The sequence below is a fragment of the Pseudorca crassidens genome, chromosome 9 (genome assembly GCF_039906515.1).
Source record: "Pseudorca crassidens isolate mPseCra1 chromosome 9, mPseCra1.hap1, whole genome shotgun sequence".
Classification (NCBI taxonomy): Eukaryota; Metazoa; Chordata; class Mammalia; order Artiodactyla; family Delphinidae; genus Pseudorca; species Pseudorca crassidens.
The window spans coordinates 42,119,635-42,138,430 of NC_090304.1; the positions used below are offsets into that span (position 1 = coordinate 42,119,635).

At 42.2% G+C, this 18,796-nt stretch overlaps 1 long non-coding RNA gene across 2 annotated transcripts; it reads left to right on the top strand.

The window, feature by feature from the left end:
• The first annotated feature begins 5,227 nt into the window (after positions 1–5,227).
• Positions 5,228–17,569, top strand: LOC137231280 (uncharacterized). Of its 2 annotated transcripts, XR_010946439.1 has the most exons (4): positions 5,228–5,686; positions 14,685–14,870; positions 15,880–16,030; positions 17,230–17,569. It is a non-coding gene; the product is annotated as an uncharacterized lncRNA (long non-coding RNA). The 2 variants fall into 2 exon arrangements; XR_010946440.1 differs by lacking the exons at positions 14,685–14,870; positions 15,880–16,030.
• Positions 17,570–18,796: the final 1,227 nt, after the last annotated feature.

The following is an 18,796-nucleotide window of genomic DNA, read 5'->3' on the forward strand; positions in this document are numbered from 1 at the left end:
GTTTCCAAAGGACTTATGGTCTGTTTTGATTATTTTTACTGGTATCTCCAGAAGCATGCGAAGGCAGGAGGAGAAAGAGAACATGTGGACACCAAGAGATGCCTAGGAAGGGTGATATACCCCGAAGGGTGTGGGGAAAGACTGGAAGTACTGGGATCGGTTAGAAGGCAATCATCAGTGCTTTTACTAGGTAGAAGTTGAGTGGATTTTTGAGATAATTAAAAATTAACCTTTAAAGTGCAGAAATACTTTTCCTCCTTTTAAAAACAAAAAGAAATTATTTTTATTTTTTTTTTTTAATTGGGGTATTGTTGTTTTACAATGTTGTGTTAGTTTCTACTGTACAGCGAAGCGGAGTTCCCTGTGCTATACGGCAGGTTCTTATTAGTTATCTATTTTATACATATTGGTGTATATATGTCAATCCCAATCTCCCAGTTCATCCCACCCCCCCACCCTGCTTTCCCCTCTTGATATCCATATATTTGTTCTCTACATCTCTGTCTCCATTTCTGCCTTGCAAACAGGTTCATCTGTACCATTTTCTAGATTCCACATATAGGCATTAATATACGATATTTGCTTTTCTCTTTCTGACTTACTTCACTCTGTATGACAGTCTCTAGGTCCATCCATGTCTCTACAAATGACCGAATTTCGTTCCCTTTTATGGCTGAGTAATATTCCATTGTATATATGTACCACATCATCTTTATCCATTCGTCTGTTAATGGGCATTTAGGTTGCTTCCATGACCTGACTACTGTAAATAGTGCTGCAATGAACATTGGGATGCATGTGTCTTTCTTTCTGAATTATGGTTTTCTCTGGGTATGTGCCCAGGAGTGGGATAGCTGGCTCATATGGTAATTCTATTTTTAGTTTTTTAAGGAACCTCCATACTGTTCTCCATAGTGGCTGTATCAATTTACATTTCCACCAACAGTGCAAGAGGGTTCCCTTTTCTCCACACCCTCTCCAGCATTTGTTGTTTGCATATTTTCTGATGATGCCCATTCTAACCAGTGTGAGGAGATACCTCATTGTAGTTTTGATTTGCATTTCTCTAATAATTAGTGATGTTGAGAATCTTCTCATGTGCCTCTTGGCCATCTGTATATCTTCTTTGGAGATATGTCTATTTAGGTCTTCCACCCATTTTTGGATTGGGTTATTTATTTTTTTGGTATTGAGCTGCATGAGCTGTTTACATATTTTGGAGATTAATCCTCTGTCCATTGACTCACTGGCAAATATTTTCTCCCGTTCTGAGGGTTGTCTTTTCATATTGTTTATGGTTTCCTTTGCTGTGCAAAAGCTTTTAAGTTTCATTAGGTCCCATTTGTTTATTTTTGTTTCTATTTCTATTACTCTAGGAGGTGGGTCAAAAAAGATCTTGCTGTGATTTATGTCAAAGAGTGGTCTTCCTATGTTTTCCTCTAAGAGTTCTATAGTGTCTGGTCTTACATTTAGGTATTTAATCCATTTTGAGTTTATTTTCATGTACGGTGTTAGGGAGTGTTCTAATTACATTCTTTTACGTGTAGCTGTCCAGTTTTCCCAGCACCACTTATTGAAGAGACTGTCTTTTCTCCATTGTATATCCTAGCCTTCTTTGTCATTGATTAGTTGACCATAGGTGTATGGGTTTATCTCTGGGCTTTCTATCCTGTTCCAGTGATCTGCATTTCTGTTTTTGTGCCAGTACCATATTGTCTTGATTACCATAGCTTTGTAGTATAGTCTGAAGTCAGGGAGTCTGATTCCTCCAGCTCTGTTTTTTTTTTTCCTCAAGATTGTTTTGGCTATTTAGGGTCTTTTGTGTCTCCATACAAATTGTAAAATCTTTTGTTCTAGTTTTGTGAAAAATGTCATCGGTAATTTGATAGGGATTGCATTGACTCTGTAGATTGCTTTGAGCAGTATAGGCATTTTCACAATACTGACTCTTCCAGTCCAAGAACATGGTATATCTCTCCATTTGTTTGTGTCATCTTTGATTTCTTTCATCAGTGTCTTATAGTTTTCTGAAAACAGGTCTTTTACCTCTGTAGATTGGTTTATTCCTAGGTATTTCCTTCTTTTTGTTGCAATGGTGAAAGGGATTGTTTCCTTAGTTTCTCTTTCTGTTCTTTTGTTGTTAGTATTTCGTGCATTAATTTTGTATCCTGCAAGTTTACCAGATTCACTGATTAGCTCTAGTAGTTTTCTGGTGGCATCTTTAGGGTTCTCTATGTACACTATTATGTCATTTGCAAACAGTGACAGTTTTACTTCTTCTTTTTCAATTTGTACTCCTTTTATTTCTTTTTCTTCTCTGATTGCCGTGACTAGGACTTCCAAAACTATGTTGAATAATAGTGGCAAGAGTGGACATCCTTGTCTTCTTCCTTATCTTAGAGGAAATGCTTTCAGTGTTTCACCATTGAGAATGATGTTTGCTGTGGGTTTTTCATACACAGCCTTTATTATGTTGAGGTAGGTTCCCTCTATGCCCACTTTCTGGAGAGTTTTTATCATAAATCAGTGTTGAATTTTGTCAAAAGCTTTTTCTGCATCTATTGAGATGATCATATGGTTTTTATTCTTCAATTTGTTCATATGGTGTATCACATTAACTGATTTGCATATATTGAAGAATCCTTGCATCCCTGGGATAAATCCCACTTGATCATGGTGTATGATCCTTTTAATGTGTTGTTGCATTCTGTTTGCTAGTATTTTGTTGAGGATTTTTGCATCTATATTCATTAGTGATATTGGTCTGTAATTTTCTTTTTTTGTAGTATCTTTGTCTGGTTTTGGTATCAGGGTGATGGTGGCCTCATAGAATGAGTTTGGGCATGTTTCTTCCTCTGCAGTTTTTTGGAAGTGTTTGAGAAGGATGGGTGTTAGCTCTTCTCTAAATGTTTGATAGAATTCACCTGTGAAGCCATCTGGTCCTGGACTTTTGTTTGTTGGAAGATTTTTAAGCACAGTTTCAATTTCATTACTTGTGATTAGTCTGTTCATATTTTCTATTTCTTCCTGGTTCAGTCTTGGAAGGTTATACCTTTCTAAGAATTTGTCCATTTCTTCCAGGTTGTCCATTTTATTGGCATACAGTTGCTTGTAATAGTCTCTTATGATGCTTTGTATTTCTGTGGTGTCTGTTATAACTTCTCCTCTCTCATTTTTAATTTTACTGATTTGAGTCCTCTCCCTCTTTTTCTTGATGAGTCTGGCTAAAGGTTTATCAATTTTGTTTACCTTCTCAAAGAACCAGCTTTTACTTTTATTGCTCTTTGCTATAGTTTTCTTTGTTTCTATTTCATTTATTTCTGCTCTGATCTTTATGATTTCTTCCCTTCTACTAACTTTGGGTTTTGTTTGTTCTTCTTTCTCTAGTTCCTTTAGGTGTAAGGTTAGATTGAGATTTTTCTTGTTTCTTAAGGTAGAATTGTATTGCTATAAACTTCCCCCTTAGAACTGCTTTTGCTGCATCCCATTGGTTTTGGATCATTGTGTTTTCGTTGTCATTTGTCTCTAGGTATTTTTTTATTTCCTCTTTGATTTCTTCAGTGACCTCTTGGTTATTTAGTACTGTATTGTTTAGCTCCATGTGTTTGTGTTTTTTACGGTTTCTTTTCCTGTAATTTATTTCTAATCTTATAGTGTTGTGGTCGGAAAAGATGCTTGATACGATTTATCAAGGCTTGATTTGTGACCCAAGATGTGATCTATCCTGGAGAATGTTCCATGTGCACATGAGAACAAAGCATAATCTGCTGTTTTCGGATGGAATGTCCTGTAAATATCAATTAAATCTATCTGGTCTATTGTGTCATTTAAAGCTTCTGTTTCCTTATTAATTTTCTGTCTGGATGATGCCCATCAGTGTAAGTGAGGTGTTAAAGTCCCCCACTATTATTGTGTTACTGTCAATTTCCTCTTTTATAGCTGTTAGCATTTGCCTTATGTGTTGAGGTGCTCCTATGTTGGGTGCATATATATTTATAATTGTTATATCTTCTTCTTGGATTGATCCCTTGATCATTATGTAATGCCCTTCCTTGTCTCTTACAACATTCTTTATTTTAAAGTCTATTTTATCTGATATGAGTATTACTTCTCCAGCTTTCTTTTGATTTCCATTTGCATGGAATATCTTTTTCCATGCCCTCACTTTCAGTCTGTACGTGTCCCTAGGTCTGAAGTGGGTCTCTTGTAGATAGCATATATACGGGTCTTGTTTTTCTATCCATTCAGCCAGTCTGTCTCTTTTGGTTGGAGCTTTTAATCCATTTACATTTAAGGTACTTATTGATATGTATGTTCCTATTATCATTTTCTTTATTGTTTTGGGTTTGTTTTTGTAGGTCCTTTTCTTCTCTTGTGTCTCTCACTTAGAGAAGTTCCTTTAGCATTTGTTGTAGAGCTAGTTTGGTGGTGCTGAATTCTCTTAGCTTTTGCTTTTCTGTAAAGCTTTTGATTTCTCTGTCAAATCTGAATGAGATCCTTGCTGGGTAGAGGATTCTTGATTGTAGGTTCTTCCCTTTCCTCACTTTAAATATATCGTGCCACTCCCTGGCTTGCAGTTTCTGCTGAGAAATCAGCTGTTCACCTTATGGGAGTTCCCTTGTATGTTATTTTTCCCTTGTTGGTTTTAATAATTTTTCTTTGTCTTTAATTTTTGTCAGTTTGATTACTATGTGTCTCAGCATATTTCTCCTTGGGTTTATCCTGCCTGGGACTCTCTGTGCTTCCTTGACTTGGATGGCTATTTCCTTTCCCATGTTAGGGAAGTTTTCGACTATAATCTCTTCAAATATTTTCTTGGGTCCTTTCTCTCTCTCTTCTCCTTCCGGGACACCTATAATGCAAATGTTGGTGTGTTTAATGTTGTCCCAGAGGTCTCTTAGGCTGTCTTCATTTCTTTTCATTCTTTTTTCTTTATTGTGTTCCATGGCAGTGATTTCCACCATTCTGTCTTCCAGGTCACTTGTCCATTCTTCTGCCTCAGTTATTCTGCCATTGATTCCTTCTAGTGTATTTTTCATTTCAGTTATTGTATTGTTCATCTCTGTTTGTTTGTTATTTAATTCTTCTAGGTCTTTGTTAAACATTTCTTGCATCTTCTCAATCCTTGCCTCATTCTTTATCTGAGGTCCTGGATCATCTTCACTATCACTATTCTAAATTCATTTTCTGGAAGGTTGCCTATCTCCACTTCATTTAGTTGGTTTTTCTGGGGTTCTATCTTGTTCCTTCATCTGGGACATAGTCCTCTGCCTTTTCATTTGTCTATCTTTCTGTGATTGTGGTTTTCATTCTGCAGGCTGCAGGATTGTAGTTCTTCTTCCTTCTGCTGTCTGCCCTCTAGTGAATGAAGCTATCTAAGAGGCTTGTGCAAGCTTCCTGATGGGAGGGACTGGTGGTGGGTAGAGCTGGGTGTTGTTCTGGGGGGCAGAGCTCAGCAAAACTTTAATCCGCTTGTCTGCTGATGGGTGGGGCTGAGTTCCCTCCCTGTTGGTTGTTTGGCCTGAGGCAACCCAGCACTGGAGCCTACAGGCTCTTTGGTGGGGTTAATGGCAGACTCCAGGAGAGCCAATGAGTACTTCCCAGAACTTCTGCTGCCAGTGTCCTTGTCCTCACGATGAGCCACAGCCACCCCCCACCTCTGCAGGAGACCCTCCAACACTAGCACGTAGGTCTGCTTCAGTCTCCTCTGGGGTCACTGCTCCTTCACCCTGGGTCCTGGTATGCACACTACTTTGTGTGTGCCATCCAAGAGTGGAGTGTCTGTTTCCCCCAGTCCTATCAAAGTCCTGCAATCAAATCCTGCTGGCCTTCAAAGTCTGATTCTCTGGGGATTCCTCCTCCTGTTGCCAGACCCCCAGGTTGAGAAGCCTGAGATGGGGCTCAGTTGGTGGATTTCTGTGGTATAATTTTTCTCCAGTTTGTGAGTCACCCACCCAGTGGCTACGGGATTTGATTTTATTGTGATTGTGCCCCTCCTACCATCTCATTGTGGCTTCTCCTTTGTCTTTGGATGTGGGGTATCTTTTATCGTAAGTTCCCGTGTCTTCCTGTCGATGACTGTTCAGCAGTTAGTTAGTGATTCTGGTGCTCTCGCAAGAGGGAGAAGAAATTCTTTTTAATATTCTTCAGGAAAGCCTTCCCTGTCTCCAGAGACTGGATTAGACGATCCTATTATGCAAACTCATTACCTCCTGTACTTTCCTTTCCAAGCACTTCTCAAACTGCTTAATCATACATCTGTATGTTTCTTCATGTATTTAATATCTATTTCCCCACCAGACTGTAAATTCTGGGAGTGCAGAACCTGCCTGTTCTTCCCTGCTTTATCCCCAGCACCTAGCACTTGCCTGAGACATAATCTAAACTCAAAGGGACTGATGATAATGATGGACTCTAAGGTGGGTAGGGTTAAGATAAGGACACAAGGGCATAATAAAGAGTACAAAATGATAGTGTCTATAGACTGAAGTTCTAAATGAAGATGAAGAATTATTACAGTGTGGTTCTACAAGGTTGACAGAAGGTTATGGGAGACATGGAATTGAGATTTTGAGAGGAGGTGTAGCTACTGGTGATGATAAGACCTAGAGTAGGGTATTGCATAGGAGTTGGTAGCTGAAGTGGGGTGGAGAATTCATCATGAGAATGAGGAGCTGAATGTCTGGGGCCAGCTGTTGGCTGTGTCTTCTCCATAGATGCTGACACTAACAAAATGATTGTTAATGTCAGGAGTGCTGTGAAAAGCTGAAGCCTACAGTGAATGATGGTTAGACAGGGGGATCAATGAATGACAACAAGAAGGAGAGGTAGAAGGTGGCATAGTTTGATGGCATATGTTTCCTCCATCCAACTTTTAGACAAATATTTACCAAATGCATACTATATATGAAGTACAGTGCATGCTGTGAGTGATATAAATAAGAGGAAAATATTTTCCCTCCTTCAAAGAGCTTATAATTTATTGCCTATAAATGTAAATAACATTGAAAGGCATTTATTGATTCAAGCATTATTCATGATCTTAGTCTGTGATGAGTGTAATACTAGGCCTTGAAGGACACAAAGACTCATGGATCTTGCCTTCAAGGAGTTTATTGTATGGGGAAGAGACAAAGAGCAACATAGAAAATTGTAACCCAATAGGATAAATGCTAATATTGAGATTTACACATGATGTAAAGGGGGCTTGAGGAGGTTTCCTAATGTGGACTAAGGAAAGGGAATCAGAGAAAATTTCTTAGAAGAGAATATGGCTGATTTCAATTTTGAAGAGAGTAAGAGGAAGCATTGTGAGGCAGACTAGAGATTCTTCTAGAGAGAGGAAATTGTGAGTGCAAAGCATGATGGTGAATGGAAGGATGACAAACTCGGAGACCTATAGGAAGCTATGTGTGATGGGAGCTTAACGGGAGATGTGGGGAGTGGCCGAAGATGAAGCTTAAAAGGTAAGCAGGTACTAGATCATAAAGATTTTTATGACAGTCTAGGGACTTTGAACTTCATCCTGAAGAATACTGGGAAACCATGAAGTAGAGGAATGATAAGAGTCTGGATTATTAGTAGTAAATGATGAAAAGAAACAAATAAAAACCTCAACCCAAAGGAGCATAAGCAAAAACATGAATCTTTCGGTCACATAACTTAAACGTGAAGGGTAAAGTTGGCTTCAGTCAAATCTTGACGTAGGGCTTAAATTATGTTATTAGTATGGTTCTACTCCATCTTTTGGTTCTGCTTTCCTAAATGTTGGTTTCATTTTCTAGCTCTGTGGGATGGCGGTCCTATGCCTATGTCTACCCAGAGTTAAATCCAGTAGTAAGAGAGCTTTTCTTCCTGGCAGTTCTCCCTCAAGTCACAGGACTCATTCTGATTGAACCAATTTGGTCACAAGCTCTCTCTGAACCAATCACTGTGCCGAGGGCTCAGTGTGCTGATTGGCCAGGATGATCTCAAACTCCACCCCCTGAACCAGGATCAGTGCCCCATTCAAACTCCCTAGAGGGGGAAGGGGGAAGGTGGTTCCTCCACATCAGGGTACTGTCACCAGAATAATGGTGAATGGATGTTGAGCAGGTAAGAACAACAAACGTGTGCTCTGGTTTTAAGAAAGATCACTCTTGGTAACTGTGCAGAAAAAGGATTTAACCGGGAAGACTGGAGGCAAGGATACTTGTTAGTCAGTTAGTACTAGTCAGATAAAGGCTGATGAGGACCTGAACTAAGGGAACGGAAGTATGAGAAAATTTTAAGTCAAAGCAATAGAATTTGGAAGATGGCTGGGAGTCAAGGGGAAGTGAGGAGTCAGGGTGACTCTCAGGTTTCTAGCTTAGACAACTGGACAGCGCCATTCAACAGAGGGAGAAACTATTGGGAGAGTAACGGTTTGGGTGGTGGCTGAGATTAATAAGTTTAGTTTTTACATCTTAAGTTTCAAGTGCCTATGACACACTCAAGAGGAGGTTTCTGAGACGTAGTTTGATTTAAGAGTCTGGAACTTGAGAAAGAAGTCTGAACCAGAAACATGGATTCAAGAGTCTTCAGGTTATAGATGAAGATTGAATCTGTGGGGTGGGGGTGAATTAGATTAAACCAGAAAAAGAGTATAAAGTAAGAAGGAAAGGGAGTCCAGGAAAGAATCACGAGCACCCAAAAACTTAAGGGGCTGGGGGAAATAAACAAAGATGACTTGGAAGAAACTGCCAGACAGATACGTTGTAAAACCGAATAGAGCATCATCAAGGAAGGCAAGAGTGAGGCAGCAGGATGTGGAAGCAGCCATGTGGAGGAAAGAGGGTGCCCACTGTCCACCCATGCCCTCAGGAGAACAAGCTGGTAACGCTCAGGAGGAATGAAGAAAACAGCGCGTCCATTGAGTGCGTCCATTGAAACATTTCTTGATGGCATATCACATACACACCCAGAAAAGGGTTTTTCAGTTACTGCCCAGCTATGAGGGTGTTTATTTAAGCTGTACATCTTGGGTACCAGGAAAAATCCCTTTGCTGTACCTGGCTTAAGTCTCTCTACTCAACAATACCAGTTTAATTTCTAATAATTCAATGTTGATTGGGGCTGGGGGGTAGACTACAGTAGCCAAATAGGAAATGCAGACAAGGTTTTCTTTTATACGACTCAAAATTATATTGCCAATCCTAAAGATAATAAAGATGCCAAAGAAGTCAAAAGTGTTTTTTGTGAAAAATCAATAAATCGTGTGATGGTAAGCATCACTATTGGCCAAAAATAATTCAGAAAAATATTTGAATTCAGTGTTTGGAAAAATCTTAGACTTAAGATTTGATTGTCTTTCTTTAGAAAAGAAAGTACCGTGTAATTATACAGATAAAGCTGAGCAGAAATTTTTTGAATTGCATTCCTTAAAGTAGTGTTTGTTTCTCCTGAGCTGTTTCTAAATTAATGGTAGGTTATAATTGAAGATGTGTTAAAATATAGGAATTCTGATATTATCTGATTTAGGTCCAGATCTCCGTTCTTTGTCATATGCACTGTCCCCATGCTGATCTACACCCATTCACGTGACCCCAGCCACACCCTTGTACCAAAATCAGTCTACTTCTCCCTTTCTCTCTCTGCAATTGCACAAATCTCAGTCTTCAAGGATTCAAGTTGCCACTATTGCATTTTAATTCTAGCTTTTGAGGTATCTCTTGGCTATTTCACTCATCTGTATTTACCATGTGACTAGCCTGCATAAAATCTCCTACTATAGGTGTCGTTTCCCTCTGTAGTACTATAGCTATTGGCTTCAGTATTGGATTGAGGAGGAAGAATAATAATTTCTGTGTTAATTATGACTAAGAGAGGTTTCCCTCCATCACTTAGAAGCCCTTTCTGTTTATATTTAATACTTTCTATGTCCTGCTTTCAAATGTCTCTCTGTAGAATCTAGGGTTAAAAATTCTTCATATTTACCCACAAAGAAACAAAAATACGGTTTGCTTCAGATATGTTTTCTCAGAAGTTCTCTGTATATATGAGTTTCCTCTCTTAATTTTTTAAATTAGACTTTGTTTTTAAGGCTTGTACCTTCGTCTATATATACACATGATTTTCTTTATATTTATAATGCAACTGTTTTATTATATATAGAGAGAATATATATAGAAATGTACATTGTATGTGAATCTGTAGCTACCTGACTTATGAACTGAACACCTTTTTAAAAAAGGGCTGTATCTTATTCATTCTGTATCTCCAGCACCTGGTAGAATGTCTGTATAATGAGGCACTCAGCAAATATTTGCTTATTGTGACTGAAATAAAACTAATTTATTTCCAAACCTATACTTAAGGTTTTTTCGTTAAAGGGCTATACTCAACATAAGTCTGAATTTATAAAAAGAAACTTTTTTAAAGGTGCCAATGTAGGAGCTCAAGTTGTTCCCGAGAAGTACGATTCTTACATCGGTTCAAGTCACATTTAGAACACTTAAAATACCTCTTGTGAGGGAACATGCTTCACTCTGCTTCAGGAGACAAGGGAATAACCACTTCCTTTTATTCAGGGAGTCTGAGAGATTCAAAAGTCAGAGGGTTCCTCCTACTTCCAGAAGCATTCCAATTTGACATGACAGTTTAATTTTTCATTCCTGTCATGTAGGAAAAACCACCCAGGAAACTGTAGAAAGGCAAACTCACAACTTTCCATTGAATAGGTCTGAGAGTGCCTGCTGAATAATTAAATCAGTTTCAGGAAAAACAAAAACAAAAACAAAACCTTCAGGGTTTCAATGCAGAAGTCAGAATGCCTGATAACTGTGGCAAAAGGAGGAAGTACTGAGGGTCGTGTATCTAAGAGTTTATTTTGTTTTAGAAGAGCTGACACAATACAAGTAACATATAGAAATTGTGCTTTGTTCACATCACTTGTTTCCCTGTTTCAATAAAACTTCTGTTTCTAAGTGGAAAATTGTGTTTACAATCAGAATATGAGATAAAGAACATGCCTTGCAGTTTAAGTCCAAGAAACTTACTACCAGCCTGGGGTCAGAGCTCCACACGCCAGAACAGTTCTCCAGTCAGAAGAAGAGGAGAAAGAACAAAGAACAGTCCTGGAAATATTTAATTTGCAAACTTTGATTACAAAGTCATGGAAAGCATCAAAATAACAATGGACGTATTTCCACAAGGGCATAAGACAACGTCCTATAAGTAATTTTAAATACTCCACAAAATTAAGTTCACAGCATTATTCCTTCTGATTTACTTCTACCCTGTCTCTACCCCCATCCCCTAGATGTCTATGGCACTCTTTTCTTTTTTCTTTTTTTCTTTGGCCCCGCCGCACAGCATGTGGGATCTTAGTTCCCCGACCAGTGATCAAACCCACGGCCCCTGCACTGGAAGCGTGTAGTCTTAACCATTGGACCACCAGGGAAGTCCCCATGGTATCCTTTTCTTTTGATAAAATGCACATCTTTTAAGGCCCCACACAAGTGGCCCTCCTCTGTTTCCCCACAGCACCTATGTACACCCCTGTGCACTATGGTTATTAGTTGTTGTGTCTGCACCTCCCCTTAGATTATAAGTTCCTCCAGGGTAGAGACTGCTCCTCCCTTGCCCTGGGGCCTTCACATCTCCTCTGAGACTTGACACAGCATGACGGTTCAATTAACATTTGCTGGCTTGGACTGAGTTCTGGGAAAGACAGAGGAGGAATGAAATACAGAAGAAAAAGAAAACCTCGTCAAAATCACAGCTCTAGAGCCACAGGACAGAAGGAAGAAATAGGAGTTCATACTTTCTTTCAGTAAGTATTTTCTGAACACCCCATATGTGAAAAACATTGTCCCGGCAATACATCAATGAACAAAACAAACAAGAATCTTCACCTTGGAAGAGCTTTCCTTCTAGTTTCATGAGACAGACAACAAATAATAAATAGGTAAATTGCATAGTATTTTGAAGGTGACAAGTGATTTGGAAAAAGAAAATAGGCACTGGGAAAGCCAACCAGGTGCAGTTGCAGGTTGAAATTTTAAACAGAGAGGTCAAAAGATGACATGGAGTGGAGACGCGAAGGAGGTAGGGAATTGGCCATGTGGATATCTGGGGGAAGAGTGTTCTAAGCAGAAGGAACAGCCAGTGCAGAGGCCTTACAGGAGAAGTGTGCCTGGTATGTGCAAGGAAACACAAAGGGGCCGATGTGACTGGAGCAGGGGAAAGGAAGGCAAGCAGGAAGAGATGATACAAGAGAGTCTGGGGATCCAGATCTCATAGGGGTTTTAGACTGTTGTAACTCTGTATCAGGCTCTCGTACTCTGATCACTCTGGTATCAGGCTGCTCCTTTGTCCTTTAGTAGCAGAGAGGGGGCTGCAGCAGGAAGCTCCCAGGTTAGTACAGAAAGGTTGTGTTGAAAGACATGGTGGCCATGCTCTGTGTGCCTCCCCTAAAGCTGGCCCTTTCCCTCCCCCTAACCTCACTTCTTCCTGGAGCCTTAACTACTTCCCTCTGTGCCGCCTTCAGCTTTGTGCCTGCTTCTCTCATTTTGCCTTGACATTTAAAGTTTTTTTACAGGTCATAGACTTGTGTCATGTCATCCAAACCCATCTGTATTTTGTTGACTTGCCCAGTATTTTAAACCTGGGAATTTAAAATCAAGATTCCATGCTTTTCTTTAAAAATGGGAAGATCTGGTGATACTGGACCAGCATTCCTTCATGGTCACAATCTACTGGATCTGAGGAGAGTCAGTGTCCCTCAGGCAGAGGCACTTAGCTTCCAGTTTGACGCAGTCCTCACCAGTCCCTATTGCCTTACACCCTTCCCTCTGCCCTCATTTCATTCACCAGCTGGACCTTCATGGGCATTGAACTATATTTATCATCTTGCTCTATAGGCCTACCAATGCCCAACACTGCCCACCCCCTTTCCAACAGCTCCCTGACTTTCATTCTTTGCTTGGATAGTTTGTTTCTGACATTGGCCTGGCAAGCCTTGGCCCTGCCTGCATCAGCTGGGCCAGTTCTTGACTTCCAACCGTCTGAGGCTTTGCCCTCAGACTCAGTCGACTGCTGGCTCAGTCCTGTTGAGACTCTCTGTATCCAAGTACCTGGGCTGGAAGTTCTCTGGGAAATCTGCCAGCAGAGAGAACCCCAGATCTCCTGTTTGAGCACACACACAAAAAAAAGTAGAGAAGACGGGTGTTCAGCTTTCGTCTAATAGATGCACTTTTCACTCCCTTGTTCTTTAAATCTGCATGAGGATGAAAGGCGGCAACGCTCTGTTCTTGGTTAACTCTGCCAGAATTCTACACAGGGCCTCGCTGGTTCCAAAAGGAAACGTTGCAGAAAAGACAGTTTTTCTATTTCCTTTCTTCGTAAGTAATGTGTTGTTTTGCCAATAGTAAATCTACAGGAACTGAATGACTAAGCAGAGCAAGGTAGGTTTCTGAAGTGGGGTGTGGAAGCCTTGTCTCTTTCATGTATTTTGCTCTCACCTAATTAGACTTTTGAAAAGTAAGCAGAAGGAAGGAAAGGAGAAAGGAAGGGAGGGAGGGAGAGAGCCGGTGGTCACCCTTCTTCCACCCTCGGCTCCTCAGCAGCCCCCTGTGCTGTACTGTTCCTCTGTGACCCCTGGAGTTCTGTCCTAGGCAAACCTCAGGTTCAGGGTGAGGTCGTGGTAACGGTATTTCCGCCCCTTTCCACTCTCCCTCCTCCTCCCCCTTTATGATGCATTGCTAATTGCCAGACCGAGTCTGGGGAGGCCTTGTGCATGGGAGGTCCCTTTGGCTCGGGAGGGCTGACCGGGGTCCAGCAAGGCCCGAGGAGGAGAGGCAGGAGCTGGCTGCTTGGATTAAAGCTGCCCTAGGCCTCAGTGAGGGTGCGAAGGGGCCTTGCCGGACAGCCCTGCTCACAAGGGGGGAAAAACAAGACGGCAGTGGGGATGCATTTGAGGCTGACTCCAAGTCAGGAGCAAAGAGTGAGAATTTGGTTCTGTGCCCCCTACGTGGCACTTCCCGGGTACCTAGGAGGGGAAAAGGTGACTGGAGGAGAGGACATCCTAACATTAGGATAATTAAATGATTCCCAGTTCCTGGCCAGGTGTTGAGTGAATAACATAGTAATCCTTAGGTGACCCATTCAGTAGCTCAAAGACAACCCAGGAGGCTTTATCTGTGATGTTCTTTTTAAAATTGCTTCAATCACGAGCCATTATAAAGCCCATAATGCTTGCTGGGCATCCCTGACTGGAGAGAATTGGCCTTCTCTAAAGAAGCCAAGACAATGAAAATCTTTTCTCTTGATTTGCGAGACCCTGGGTTGCACGAATGCTTCTCTTCAAAGATTCTATTTCCCATTTCATGCCCGTCGTTTTATTTTCTGATACCTGCTTAGAAATAACCTGGTCTTTCTGGTACTTAGTTATCCCACATAAATCCTTTGGCCGTTTCTAAGAAACCACAGAACTCTGCTCTGACAGCCTTCCTCGAGAGCGCGGAGCCCCACCAGCGCAGCCCAGCACTGCCACCTAGGCTGGCTTGGTGTGAAAAATTTTAATGAGCTTTCTCCTGTGGAAGAGTCGGATGGAATTTGTAAAAGGATTTAATTGGGGCTGAACAAACTCCACTTTACAATTCCTCACACATCGGCCTTCTGTTCATGGATGACAACCGTCTGCATTTGCTGTGATTTGTTAACAGAATCCTAGTCCTGCAGCCCGGGCCTCAACAAGAGGCAGCGATGGGTCCCCGCATCAACTTTTGGAGCTGTCAAAGCTCCAGCTGCTCACCCTGGGAGAAGCTCCAAACCCTGAGCCCTCACTCCTCTCTCCTAACAAAGGAAATCGGAACTACCGGGGAGCCCAGACGGAACTGTTGGGCAGAATCGTAAGCTCTCATTTAATGAAGCGCTGTGCTGGTCAATGGCTACATCATGCCCACTGACTTCATGCTGCCTTTATCCCACTTTGGAAAATGGGCTCTACCATTTGATATTGATGGAGGGAGGAAAATTCGACCCCTGATTAGGGAAAGTCCAAGAGAGCTTAGCGGGAAAGCCTGATTCCAAGCCAGAGGTTTACCATAGCACAGAACCTCTGAGAAAGCCACAGATGCTATTGGTCTTAGAGTGGGTGAGGATTTGTCCTCTGGGGATTTGGCAATGGGAGAGGGTGAGTGCATGACTAACCTTGGAAGGTTATTTGTATATAGATCCCTGGAGCAAGGAGGGGGCGGGGGCGGGAGGATTGATTGGGGCTACCTGGATGACAGGATCTCTCTCTATTTATGGAAATGGCAGGCAAGCCTAGAATCAGGATGGCGGATAGATTTTATCTCATGTGCCAAGCCAGTGCATCAGTAGTGGCTGCCTGGGAGACTCCATAGAAAAGAATTTCAGTCCTCTGTCTAGGCTCTGGGGAGGAGAAGTTCCTGTGATTGATTAGTTGTCATAGAGAGTGATTCCGTTTGGAGAAGACGTTTTACCCCATTCCATAGATGTTGAGTTAGGGAATTTGGGGGTGATACCCAATGAATTAGTTGCCTTCAGAGACAGTAGAATAACATAACATGATACATAAAATTCTTCATGATATGGTCCTAGTGACTTCTCCAGCACTTTGTTCCATCGTACTCCCACCTCTCACTTTATAAACCCATCGTGGTTCTCTGAACACAGTCTTGGGCAGACAGGAAATCCGTGGCAGAGACTCTGCTCCTTCAGAGACCAGGGCAGAAGCCCCAGTGGCACACCGCAGGTGCTGGGGGCCCAATGCTTGGAGCTGCAGATCTTCCGGGGGAAGCAGCTGCAGGGGGGAGTGCTGGGGCGGGGGGGGGGGCGTGGTGGTGGTGGTGTGTGGCCCAAGGCAGTAATACAAAGTGAGCCATGTTCAACCAGAGCCCAGCAAAGCCTTCAGACCAGAAAGACCATCAGAAGAGAAGAGTTACCAGGCAATGAGGAGAGTCAGCTCTGCCACTTGAGAAAAGCCACCAGTCAGGAAGGGATGTGGCTAGATTGAGTTTCTTTGGTGAAGGACAGAGGACACCAGGTATTTCCCGGAGCAGTGCCCCTGGTAGAGAGGAATGGGATCCGTAGATGTGTAGTATAGAAGAGGGCACGAAGGTTTAGTCCTCAACCCACCCATCATGGTACTCTGCCGAAAGACGACACTGAGCTCGGCTCTGCAGTCCACACCTTAGCTGTGAGGTCCACAGGCACATCATCTAAACTCTGAGTTTCAGTCTCCTCATCTATAAAATGGGAACAATAAGACCAATGCCACAGGGTTACTGCCCACCAGTTTATCCGCTCATTGCCCATTGATCACGTGCCTGCCAAGTGCGAAGCACTCAGTGGCTGGATGAACAAGACACGACCTCTGCCCTCTAGCCAGGAATTCAGGCAAGACTGAAAATCATAAAGCAAATGCTTGGCTGCTTTTCCTGTTTTACGTGTGTATTTTCTAACACCCGATTCCACATGAATAGTAATGACGATAAAGGAGACTAACGCTGAGCTTGGAATACGGTAAGCATTAGAGAAAGAGGAGAGGAATCTGAATCTGACGAGGGCAGCCCGAGGGCAGCATGGAAGTTAGTGGGGAGGGGGAGAAAAGGAGGGGAGACTTGCCCATGCCACCTTGGAGGGAAGGCTTTGGAGCCCCATCCTTATCTAAGAGACCCAGCTGCCCTGACATCAGCTTGTGAGCAATCTCCATCGCCCCTCACTGTCCCCCCGAGACCCCAGCAGTTCAGGTCTCTGGGGCCAACCCCCTGGCTCACCCACAAAAGGAGCAGGTCTTGCCCACCACCCCCGAATATGCCAATCTAGATCCATTTCGCCCTTCCCTCTCCTTTGACAGTATACTCCAGGTAGATTCCTGCTTGGTGTAGGCTCAGGTGTGATGGCTCTGAGACTGAGCTGAACCTACAAATATTAGAGCCCTCTTTCAACCGCTGCTCTGCTACAATCACGATTGACCCAAAATGCAAAATAAACAAATGACATGGAAATAGCAGGCAAAGCGTTCAAATTAACTACCCAGACAGGATTGATAAATCAACTTTTTCACTGGCAGAAAGAACAATACTTAGTGTTGCTAACGGCTACTAAATGCATAAGAAACAACTTGGCCAACAGGTGGATGATCAAATTGTTCTGAATAATCCAATCTAGTGTTTTCCTCCTTCTTCTTCATGCTAATTTACTCTGACATGGCTTTTCAATAACGAAAATCTGTTCTTTCAGAATCCATTTCATCGAGATTTTCCGTATTAAAATGGAGATGGAAGTGTCGTGGAGAATTAGATTACTTGTCCTCACCCCAGTGCCTGGTGTTCCTTGGGAGGTCTGTTTGTGTCGCCGTGGATAACCAGATGGCATTAATTTTAGAGGTGCAAGTATACCTTCCTTAGAGGCCGGGTGATTGTTTTTAAAGTGCTGTTTCCATCTAATCGAAGCCTCTTGCCTGCACAAACTTAATTTGTTCCTTTCCTTGTGAAATTTGTAAAGTTTCAAAGCGTTCTCAGCCCTAATCATTACCACCGGGGGGAAAAACTAGTTTAAATAAATGCCTCAGTGACTAGAACATGTGTTGGTGTCTCATCCCAGAGAAACACTTCGCAGGCTAACATCAGAAATGAAAGGACGAACTGATAAATAGACATTTGGGGAGCACCTATGAGGCACGGGTCAGTTCTGGGTGGAGGTGGAGGCACAGTAGTGAACAAGGTACAATTTCTATCCACCAGGAGCCAAGGTCTAGGTGGGCTTCTCAAACTTCAGTGAGTGTAACATGTTAATGCTGTGGGTTTCTGGGATTCACTCTCAGAGATTCTGAATCAGTTGGCAGTCAAGAGGTGTTGGTTGCCAAAGGCAAAATGTAAGTAGTGCATTCTTCATGTGGTTTACTTCATGTAATAGGGTCGGGTTGGCATCAGCCCCCTTTCTCGAGCACTCTTGGGAAGATCTTAAATATGATGTTTAATTCACATCAAATAATCTATCTTAGTTTGGTTATCGCTACAGAGAGTAGGCATCTCCATGGCTCCCAAGTTCTGATCTTGTTCATTTTATCTAGTGGAACATTAGTTTTCACTGATTCTTCAGCACCGTTTCCTAAACTCTCCTACAGGGTTATACTAATTTGCCTCTTCTAGGATATGGGTCTAAATAACAATATTAATAATATTAACAACACCACCCATCATAAGTATTTATTGACAACTTACTACAAGGCAGTAAGTACTTGGTGTGTTCTCTTTCACTGACTTCTCAAAACTACCCTATGTGACAGAAGCAATTGTTGTCTCTCATCTTGCAGGTGAGATGTTGCATCAGGGGATTATGCAGGTTTCCTCAGCTGCACGTAGGGGTGGGGGCATTAGCCTGGCCTTCTGGGTCTTCTGAAGATCTCCTAACTAGTGACTAACTACGCTGGTTTGTCCAGGACCGAAGTGTTTTCAGGGAATCAAGAATTTCCAGTTTAAAACTGGGCAAACTAGGAGCAGTTGGTAACGTTCCTTCTAGACAAGGTTTTGGGGGAGACACCAAAATCCAAAGAAAGAGTGGTTCCAAATTCTGAGTGGAAAGTTGAGTCCTTATGAGCCAAAGGGGAGTCCAAATGGTTTGTCTAAACTAAAAAGCAGCAGCCGAAAGCTGCGGCACCGAGGTCTGGAAAATGAATGTGAGAATGCCAGGTTTGAGTATTTGGCTGTGGTTTGGGACAGTTACTTAGAACAAGTGGACTTGACTTGCCAGCTAGAGCGTGATACATGGTGCGTCAGCCATATTTAAGAGGCCAGATGCAAGGCAG